At 48.3% G+C, this 9,975-nt stretch overlaps 1 long non-coding RNA gene across 1 annotated transcript; it reads left to right on the forward strand.

Annotated features, from left to right (window-relative positions):
- The first annotated feature begins 1,147 nt into the window (after positions 1-1,147).
- LOC119960245 lies at positions 1,148-6,514 on the forward strand. The gene is made up of 3 exons (XR_005459349.1): positions 1,148-1,223; positions 1,978-2,076; positions 6,135-6,514. It is a non-coding gene; the product is annotated as an uncharacterized LOC119960245 (long non-coding RNA).
- The last annotated feature ends 3,461 nt before the right edge of the window (positions 6,515-9,975 follow it).

The following is a 9,975-nucleotide window of genomic DNA, read 5'->3' on the forward strand; positions in this document are numbered from 1 at the left end:
AAAAATGATCACCAGAAGAACAGGGTAGAAATTCACAACAGATCATTTTAGTTTCTATCAAACCTTCTTTCCTCTCTTGCTTTCCCCAAGCATGTGGTCCAGTCAAAATAAAAGTCCAAAATCAGCTAGAAACCACAACAAAAGTGTAACTGCCTGTGCGGAGTCTGCCTGTTCCCACCGTGTCTGCGTGGGATTCCTCCGGGTGCTCCGGTTTCCTCCCACAGTCCAAAGATGTGCAGGTCAGGTGTGGCCATGCTAAATTGCCCTTATGTTAGATGGGGTTGCTAGGTTACAGGGATGGGGTGGAGGTGTGGTCTTAAGGTAGGGTGCTCTTTCCAAGAGCCGGTGCAGACTTGATGGGCCGAATGGCCTCCTTCTGCACTATAAATTCTATAATTGTATCTCTATGTATTGAACAATCCAGGGAGGTAGGAGAGAGGCAGGGAAATGAGAGCTGGAAGGAAGGCGCGGGTTACATTAACGAACATGGTATCTCCAGGAGTAGGGAACGAGGAGAATAAAGACGAAAGACAGGAGCAACGGCAGAAGCAGAGGTGAGCGCAAGACGGCAGCGAGATCCGTCCGGGAGAAGCAAGCGACAACACCAACACCAAACCCATTCGAGTATTGCTCACTGTAATTGTTTCTCCTGCACCCGAATGTATATTTACCTCCCCAATCTCTCCACCCCCCCCCCCCCCCCCCCCGCCCGCAAACAGTCGCTTACTGATGTGTTGTAAATAATTTTGCCAGGTGTACAGAGTTGCTGCTGTTGAGCTGGTGCACAATACCCTACCAATTATTCTATTTTATTTTTTATTGTATTTTCTTAAATTATTCACTATTTTCTTTTCTTTGGTATGTTGGGGTGTGTCCTTCTCTTCTATACATGTGTGTGTGTGTGTGTGTATATATATATATATATGTTTCTTATCCTGTGTACATAACGGTAAATATACTTTGTTCAAAAACCCAACAAAAAACATTTACCAAAAAATATGTATTGATCAGCCAGTCAGCCTGAAATCTGCCTCACAATGTCCGGGTGATTGACGGCAGCTCCAGACCAATAGGAAGAGGAGGGGCGGTACTGGAGGGCAGAACGGGAGCGGCTGGTCCTCCAACCAATCGGAGTGAATGAGGGGCGGGGCCCGCTGTGATTGAAGCATGCGCAATGTGGGTAATGGCGATGTAGAAGGATGTCTTTTTCAGATCGGAAATCGGTATGAGGCGTTTAACAATACGGAGGGAGCGAGAGATCGCGGGGGTGGGCGGAAACGTTGTGTAAAGTTGTTGCAATCGCAAACCTCTGAAATGTTTACGGGACCCAGTTTGTACCGAGCTGAGCTGCAGCTCATCATCTTCGGCTCGGGTTAACGGCCGCCATCTTTATTGGATGTGCATCAGGGCGCATGCGCGTTTATCATCTTTGTCGGGGCGATGTTTCAATGAGTGGGAGGGGCTTGTTCCCCATTGTTCAGAATGGAGACAACTTGTCCATCAAACTGGATTCGTCTTTGAGTCCCAATGTCTTATTGATGGGGCAAAGCGGTGGCAGAGATGGAAAGAAAAGGAAGCCAATCCTGCTCTCCAGATTTCGCTGTCTCATTGTCCATCCTGCCTGATGTGTCCAAAGCTCTGTGGCCCTGTTCAGCCACATGAAGACCCAGGGCAGAAACTCACAACCCTAAGTCAGCATGACCCTCAAATCAGGGGACTGCTGATGACGAGGGTCAGTGTGCAGCGGCGGGGGGGGGGGGGGGGCGAGGCGGCATAAGCGGTAATCCTGGACCAGGGAGCAGGAAGAGAGGTTGTGAATTTCTATACTGAACTGACTAATTGATTTTGGAAACTCCTTTTATAGGGGATTAGTCAGGGAGGATTTACACACAGCAAACTCAAACCAGGAGAAATGTTTATCTTTCCTGAATTTTATTTCTGGACTGACAGTGATGCCTTTGTAAACTTCTTTCACAGGGACTTAGAAAGGGACAGGAAACTCACAATCAATCCTCACATCAAATTCTGACAGCACTTTTCTGGTGATCAGGACCTGGAGATTATTGACCTTTGTGTGTAAGCATTGAGTTCAAATCATTACCACACTGTGTAAATTTTCTTCCTCATATCTCCCCTGTAGATCTTGCTCACAATCTTAAATCTGTGTCCCATAATCCTTTTACAATCTGCTATTGAACAGCTTTTCTTTACCTTTTGCTGGGTTTGCCGTTGTCATTTCCGGTGCCTGGGTCGATGACGGGAGGTCTATCTGGTTTCAATCCCTTTTCCTGTTTTTGTAGCGGTTGAATGGGCTTGGACCAGTTCAGTTCAGATCCAGAAAACAGTTGAAATCTCCTCCAAGAATTAATTGATGTGTATCCATGTATGGGGGAACAATTCTTTTTACAAATGCCACATTATCCTAGTTAGGGGCATAGCCATTCACCAGCATCACCAATGTACCCGCCAACCACCCACTGACTACCGTGGTTACATTGCTGCCTCACGGCGCCGGGATCCCAGGTTCGGGTCTCTGTCTGTGTGGAGTTTGCACATTCTCCCCGTGTTTGCCTTGGTTTTGGCTCCACAACCCAAAGATGTCCAGGGTAGGTGGATTGGCCATGCTAAATTGCCCCTCAATCGGAAAAAATGAATTGGGCACTCTAAATTCATATTTAAAAAAAACATTAACACTGCAATGAAGTTACTGTGAAAAGCCCCTGGTCGCCACATTCTGGTGCCTGTTTGGGTACACAGAGGGAGAATTCAGAATGTCCAAATGACTTAACAGCATGTCTTTCGTGACTAGTGAGATTAAACCAGAGCACCCGGAGGAAACCCACAGTAGACACAGGGAGAACATGCAGACTCCGCACAGACAGTGACCCAAGCCAGGATTCGCACCTGGGATCCTGGAGCTGTGAAGCAACAGTGTTACCCACTGTGCTACAGTTACTACCCCTTAAAACATGTTGCTTGGCCAACAGAAAACATTATCAAAGGGCTTGTCCGGGATTTGAACCCGGGGCCTCTCGCAAATTTCGAAACCAAAACACCCGAAGCGAGAATCATACCCCCAGACCAATGAGCCCCTCAATGAAGGCAGTCACCTCCTCTGGAGTCTCAAAATGAAAGTCCTTGGACTCATCTGCAACTTGTAGCTTTGCTGGGTAAACCACCCCGAATGGAACTCCTTTCTTAGATAGAGCAGCCTGAACCTTATTAAAGGCCGCTTGCTTCCTCACCAGCCGGCTCCCACATACTGGTAAATCCTCACTCGGATAACTGAGTGAATCCCTTCCCACACTCGGAACAGGCGAATGGTCTGTCGCGGGTGTGACGATGGTGATGAATTTCCAGCTCACATGGAGATCTGAATCCCTTCCCACAGTCCCCACATTTCCATGGTTACAGCATGCTGCTGGTGTCCTTGTCCCTCTCTACGTTTGACGATCAGTTGAACTCAAGTGTGTGTGTATCGGGTCTTTTTTCAGTAACGCTGATCTTTAAAAAAAATAAATTTAGAGTATCCATTTTTTTTTCCAATTAAGGGGCAATTTAGCATGTCCAATCCACCTACCCTGCACATCTTTGGGTTGTGGGGCTGAAACCCACGCAAACACGGGGAGAATGTGCAAACTCCACACGGACAGTGACCCGGGGCCGAGATCGAACCTGGGACCTCGGCACCGTGAGGCAGCAGTCCCAGTCACACTGATGTTGAAAATCTTTTCTTACAGACAGAGCAGACAAACATTTCTTCGTCTACATTCACAGGCCAATGATATTCAGGTCCTGATGAATGGAGTGACTCTGTTAAATCTTGCTGTGAAGTTTGATTTGAGTTTCCATTTGTAAATTCTCCCCTTGTAATATCCTGTAAGAGGAGTTTATAAAAGTCATTAGGGGCAGGCACGGTGGCTCAGTGGTTAGCCGAGAACCCGGGTTTGATCCCGGGTCTCTGTCCATATGGACTTTGCACATTCTCCCTTGTCAGTATGGGTTTCAACCCCACAATCCAAAAAGATGTGATGGATAAAATTACCCTTTAATTAGGACAAAATACAATTTTGTACTCTATATTTAATAAAAAAACAATAGTCAGCACTCAGTCCAGGATAGAAATTCTGAACAGACAATTCTAGTTTCTCTGGAACATTTTTCCCTCTCTTGTTCCCCCAAAGCTGTAAATCCTCGTCCCACTCACTCTCCGTCCTCCCTGGGCTGAAATCCAAACCCATCTCACCATCTGCACCATTTCTTTCCTCCACTCCCAGTTTTCTCCCTCCCCCTCCTCTGCCTGGGTTCAGTTCTCCAGCTTCTGTCTGCAGACTGACAATAAAATCAATGGGTCTCATTGGGGCCTCCAGTGGGTGTTTGTGAATACTCCCTGTCCACCTCCCTGGGTTTCCTTCCTCCCCACAGACCAGGGCCACGATTCTCTGGTCCGGCGTCAGAGTGCCGGCGCCAAAACAGGAGTACTTTACTCCAGCGCAGGTTTCGAGACCCGATTCCCGGGTCCTGGGGGGGCCAGAACGGCGCTGAAGTGGTCCATGCTGCTCCAGCTGCCGGTCCTGGATGTACCCCACGTCCATCCCCCACAGGCCGCCCCGGACCGTTCAACCCTGAGGTCCCACCGGGCCCAGAGCATGTTAGAACAGCGCCGGCGGGACTAGGATTTTTTCAGTCGGCCGGTCGGTCCATTCGGGCCGGAGAATCACGGCGCCGCCGGAGGATCGCCGCTATGGCTGTTTGCAGCGATTCTCCGTGCGGCACAGCACAATGCGCGCCTGCCCAATTTTTTACATGTGGGAGAATGGCGTTGAGGTGGTGTGGCGCAATTCGCGCAGTCCCCTGCCAATTCTCTGGCCCGGCAGGGTGTTGGAGAATCACGACCAGAGTCCTCTGATGATTTGAGCCCAACCTCGAATCACGTTAAATTTCAATTTAATTGGGAAACAAAATTAAATGAAATTTCGTGGCTCCACAAAGTGTTTCCAACTCCTGCCTCCCACCCCGTTAACAGGTGGATGCAATTATTTTTCTTACTGAAAGGGTGGTCTCTGGGGCCATGGTAGTGCTGTGGTTAGCACTGCTGCCTAATGGCGCTGAGAATCCGGGTTCGATCCTAGCCCCGAGTCACTATCCATGTGGAGTTTACACATTCTCCCCGTCTCTGCGTGTGTCTCACCTTCACAACCCAAAGATGTGCAGGGTAGGTGATTTGAACAAGCTAATTTTGCACCTTAATTGGAATAAAAGGTTGGTTACTCCAAATATATTTTTAACAACTCTTTCCTAATGTTTACAATGAAAGGTGTGGGTACCCCAGGACAGGGTTACATTTCAGGGACAGTAAATGGACAGGGATCCGTCTCATGTTCTTATCTGGTACAGATTAGATATATTAATTACAGTTCCGTAATAAAATTCATAATTATTTCTCGCCATGTACTATAAGACTGTAGCTACGTTATAGATTTCCAGCTATCTCTTCCCTCAGAGGGTTGTGTTGGATTTCTCTTCCACAGGGACCAGTTGTATCTGGGGGTCATTGAATATATTGAAGCACAAGTTAGACAGATATTTTATTGGCAATGGAGTTAAGGGTTATGGGGAACATGTAGGAAAATAGAGTGAAAGCTGAGATGAGGAGGGATTTCTTCACTCGAGGATGTGGTGAAGCTTTGGAATTCCCCAGAGGAATATGGAGCCTCAGTCATCAGGGATGTTCATGACAAATATTGATAGGTTTCTAGATACTGAAGATATCGAGGGATATGGGAATCGTGTGGGAAAATGGTGCTGAGGTGGATCGGCAAAGGATCTCATTGAATGGTTGAGCAGACTCGGTGGGCCGAATGGCCTACACTTGATCCTATTATAATCTCTGCGTCCTGGTCAGGAAGCAGTGAGCTGAACTTGGATCTGTCAATCAACATGAATCAGCCCTTCAGGAGAATTGGGAGGGTGAATATTAGATACAGCAGAGTGAGAATGGAGGGAGATTGTGTCGGATGGAGATTTACAGATTTTGGAAAAGGAGAGGAAATTATATTCCATAGGAAGTAGAATTGTCTTCTGAGTTTCTATCCTGTAATAACAGTGATGACTTTCGTAAATTGTTTTTAAAGGATATTAGAAGAGGAGGAATTATAGACAGAAATCTCAAACATCACGTCTCGATGTGACAAACTCACTCGATTCCTTCTGATCTGAAAACAACGGGCTCTGAACATCATCGACGAGAAGGAGAAATTTTTGTCCGATCTTTCGGCGTCAAAAGATTTGAAATATCAGTGTGACTGGAAAAGCACCGAGACCCACACCACACATCCGAGTGAGAGAGTTCCAGTGAACTCACTGCGAAAAGAGCTTCAACCAGACACACGGCCTGAAAAAAACATCACACCATTCACACTGAGGAGAGACAGTGCACATGTTCTGTGTGTAGACAAGGCTTCAACTGATTGTCCAATCTGGAGAGACACGAGGAGACCCAAAACATGGAAAAACCGTGGAAATGTGCTGACTGTGGGAAGGGATTTAGAGCCCCATCTGTGCTGGAGATTCATCGCCGCAGTCACACTGGGCAGAGGCCATTCACCTGCTCTCAGTGTGGGAAGGAATTCACTCAGTTATCCAGTCTGCAGAGACACCAGCGAGTTCGCACTGGGGAGAGGCCATTCACCTGCTCCCAGTGTGGGACGGGATTCAGTTCTTCATCCAACCTACGGAGACATCAGCGACTTCACACTGGGGAGAGGCCATTCACCTGCTCCCTCTGTGAGAAGGGATTCAGTGATTTATCCACCCTGCAGACACACCAGCGAATTCACACTGGGGAGAGGCCATTCATCTGCTCTCAATGTGGGAAGGGATTCAATAACTCGTCCAACCTTCGGAACCATCAGCGAGTTCACACTGGGGAGAGGCCGTTCACCTGCTCTCAGTGTGGGAAGGGATTTGTTAGTTCATCCACCATGAAGAGACATAAGCGAATTCACACTGGGGAGAGGCCATTCACCTGCTCTCAGTGTGGGAAAGGATTCAGTGATTTATCCACCCTGCGGAAACATCAGCGAATTCACACTGGGGAGAGGCCATTCACCTGCTCTCAGTGTGGGAAGGGATTTGTTAGTTCATCCACCATGAAGAGACATAAGCGAATTCACACTCGGGAGAGGCCATTCACCTGCTCTCAGTGTGGGAAGGGATTCAGTAATTCATCCAACCTTCAGAAACACCGGCGAGTTCACACTGGAGAGAGGCAATTCATCTGCTCTTAGTGTGGGAAGGGATTATATAGAAACATGAAAAGGGAGAGCAGGAAGAGGCCATTTGGCCCTTTGCGCCTGATCTGCCATTCATTATGATCATGGCTTATCATCCAACTCAATAGCTTAATCCCGCTTTCCCCTCCATATCCTTTGACCCCCTTCACCTTCAGTGCGATATCTAACTGCTTCTTGCAAACAAATAATGTATTGGCCTTAAAGTTTTCCTGTGGTAACAAATTCCACGGGCTCACCAGTCTCTGGTTGAAGAAATTTCTCCTCATCTCTGTCTAAATGGTCTCCCCCGTATCCTCAGATTGCGACCTCTGGTTCTGTACACTCCCACCATCGGGAAAATCTTTCCTGCATCTACCCTGTTAAGTCCTGTTCGAATATTATAGGTTTCTATGAGATCCCCCTCATTCTTCTGAACTCCAGCGAATACAAACCTAACTGATTCAATCTCTCATACGTCAGTCCCACCATCCCAGGAATCAGTCTGGTAAACGCTCGCTGCACTCCCTCTAGAGCAAGAACATCCTTCCTCAGATAAGGAGACCAAAATTGCACACAATATTCCAGGTATGGCCTCGCCACGGCCCTGTGTAATAATAGCAAGATATTCCTGCTCCTGTACTCAAATCCGCTCGCAATGAAGGCTAGCATACCATTTGCCTTCTTTACCGCCTGCTGTAGCTGCGTGCTTACCTTCAGTGGGCAGCAGAGCAGAGCTTCTGATTGGCTGTTCCGGGGAGATTTGCATACGTGCAGTGCGGTCAGCGTAAGTTGAAGGTGCACCTGCATCAGTGACCCGAGGAGTTCGACGGAAGGTGAGCATCCAGCAGAGGGCAGCAGAGCAGAGCTTCTGATTGGCTGTTCCGGGGAGATTTGCATACGTGCAGTGCGGTCAGCGTAAGTTGAAGGTGGTTTGTGAAGGGGCTGTTCTCGAGTGACAGCTTTACCCGAAACACTACTTACATAGTGTCTCCCACCCATCCTCCTCCTCTAACCAATAAAAAGCTCTGTCCGTTGGATTGCTAAACTAACAAGCTTTTTATTTTTTTATTTTTCAGTTGTTGGGAAGTTAGTCCAGTGGGAATGGAGGCTAGGGCAGTTGAATGTTCCTCCTGCAGAATGTGGGAGGAAAGGGTCACCTCTAGTATCCCTTCTGACTACATCTGCGGGAAGTGCACCCAACTCCAGCTCCTCGAGAGCCGCATTAGGGACCTGGAGCTGGAGCTGGATGAACTTCGGATCATTCGGGAGGCGGAGGAGGTTATTGAGAGGAGTTATAGGGAGGTAGTCACACCTCAGGTAAAAGAAGAAAGTAGATGGGTTACCGTCAGGGGAGGGAGAGGGAACCGGCAGGCAGTGCAGGGATCCCCTGTGGTCGTTCCCCTCTATAACAAGTATACCGTTTTGGATACTGTTGCGGGGGACGACTTACCAGGGGTAAGCAATAGGGCGCAGGTCTCTGGCACAGAGTCTGTCCCTGTTGCTCAGACGGGAAGGGAGAAGAGGAACAGAGCACTTGTCATTGGGGACTCCATAGTTAGAGGAACAGACAGGAGGTTCTGTGGGAACGAAAGAGACTCACGGTTGGTATGTTGCCTCCCAGGTGCCAGGGTTCGTGATGTCTCTGATCGTGTTTTTGGGATCCTTAAGGGGGAGGGGGAGCAGCCCCAAGTCGTGGTCCACATAGGTACCAACGACATAGGTAGGAAGAGAGATGGGGATTTGAGACAGAAATTCAGGGAGCTAGGGTGGAAGCTGAGAGCTAGAACAAACAGAGTTGTTATCTCTGGGTTGTTACCCGTGCCACGTGCTAGCGAAGTGAGAAATAAGGAGAGAGAGGAGTTGAACACGTGGCTACAGAGATGGTGCAGGAGGGAGGGTTTTGGTTTCCTGGATAATTGGGGCTCATTCTGGGGTAGGTGGGACCTCTACAAACAGGATGGTCTTCACCTGAACCAGAGGGGTACCAATATCCTGGGGGGGAGATTTGCTAGTGCTCTTCGGGGGGGTTTAAACTAATTCAGCAGGGGGATGGGAACCTAAATTGTAGTCCCAGTGTACAGGATGTTGAGAGTAGTGAGGTCAGGGATAGGGTTAAAAGTTCGAAAGAGGGCACCGGCAAGCAGGACGCTGGTTTGAAGTGTGTCTACTTCAACACCAGGAGCATCCGGAATAAGGTGGGTGAGCTTGCAGCATGGGTTGGTACCTGGGGTCTCGATGTTGTGGCGATTTCGGAGACATGGGTAGAGCAGGGACAGGAATGGTTGTTGCAGGTTCCAGGATTTAGATGTTTCTGTAAGAACAGAGAAGATGGTAAAAGAGGGGGGGGGGTGTGGCATTGTTAATCAAGGAAAGTATTACGGCGGTAGAAAGGACGCTTGAGGACTCGTCTACTGAGGCAGTATGGGCCGAGGTTAGGAACAGTAGAGGAGAGGTCACCCTGTTGGGAGTTGTCTATAGACCTCCGAATAGTCCCAGAGATGTCGAGGAAAGGATTGCAAAGATGATTCTTGACAGGAGCGAGAGTAACAGGGTAGTTGTTATGGGGGACTTTAACTTTCCAAATATTGACTGGAAATACTATAGTTCGAGTACTATAGATGGGTCAGTTTTTGTGCAGTGTGTGCAGGAGGGTTTTCTGACACAGTATGTAGACAGACCAACAAGGGGCGAGGCCACATTG

The sequence above is a fragment of the Scyliorhinus canicula genome, unplaced genomic scaffold, assembly GCF_902713615.1.
Source record: "Scyliorhinus canicula unplaced genomic scaffold, sScyCan1.1, whole genome shotgun sequence".
NCBI classification, from domain to species: domain Eukaryota; kingdom Metazoa; phylum Chordata; class Chondrichthyes; order Carcharhiniformes; family Scyliorhinidae; genus Scyliorhinus; species Scyliorhinus canicula.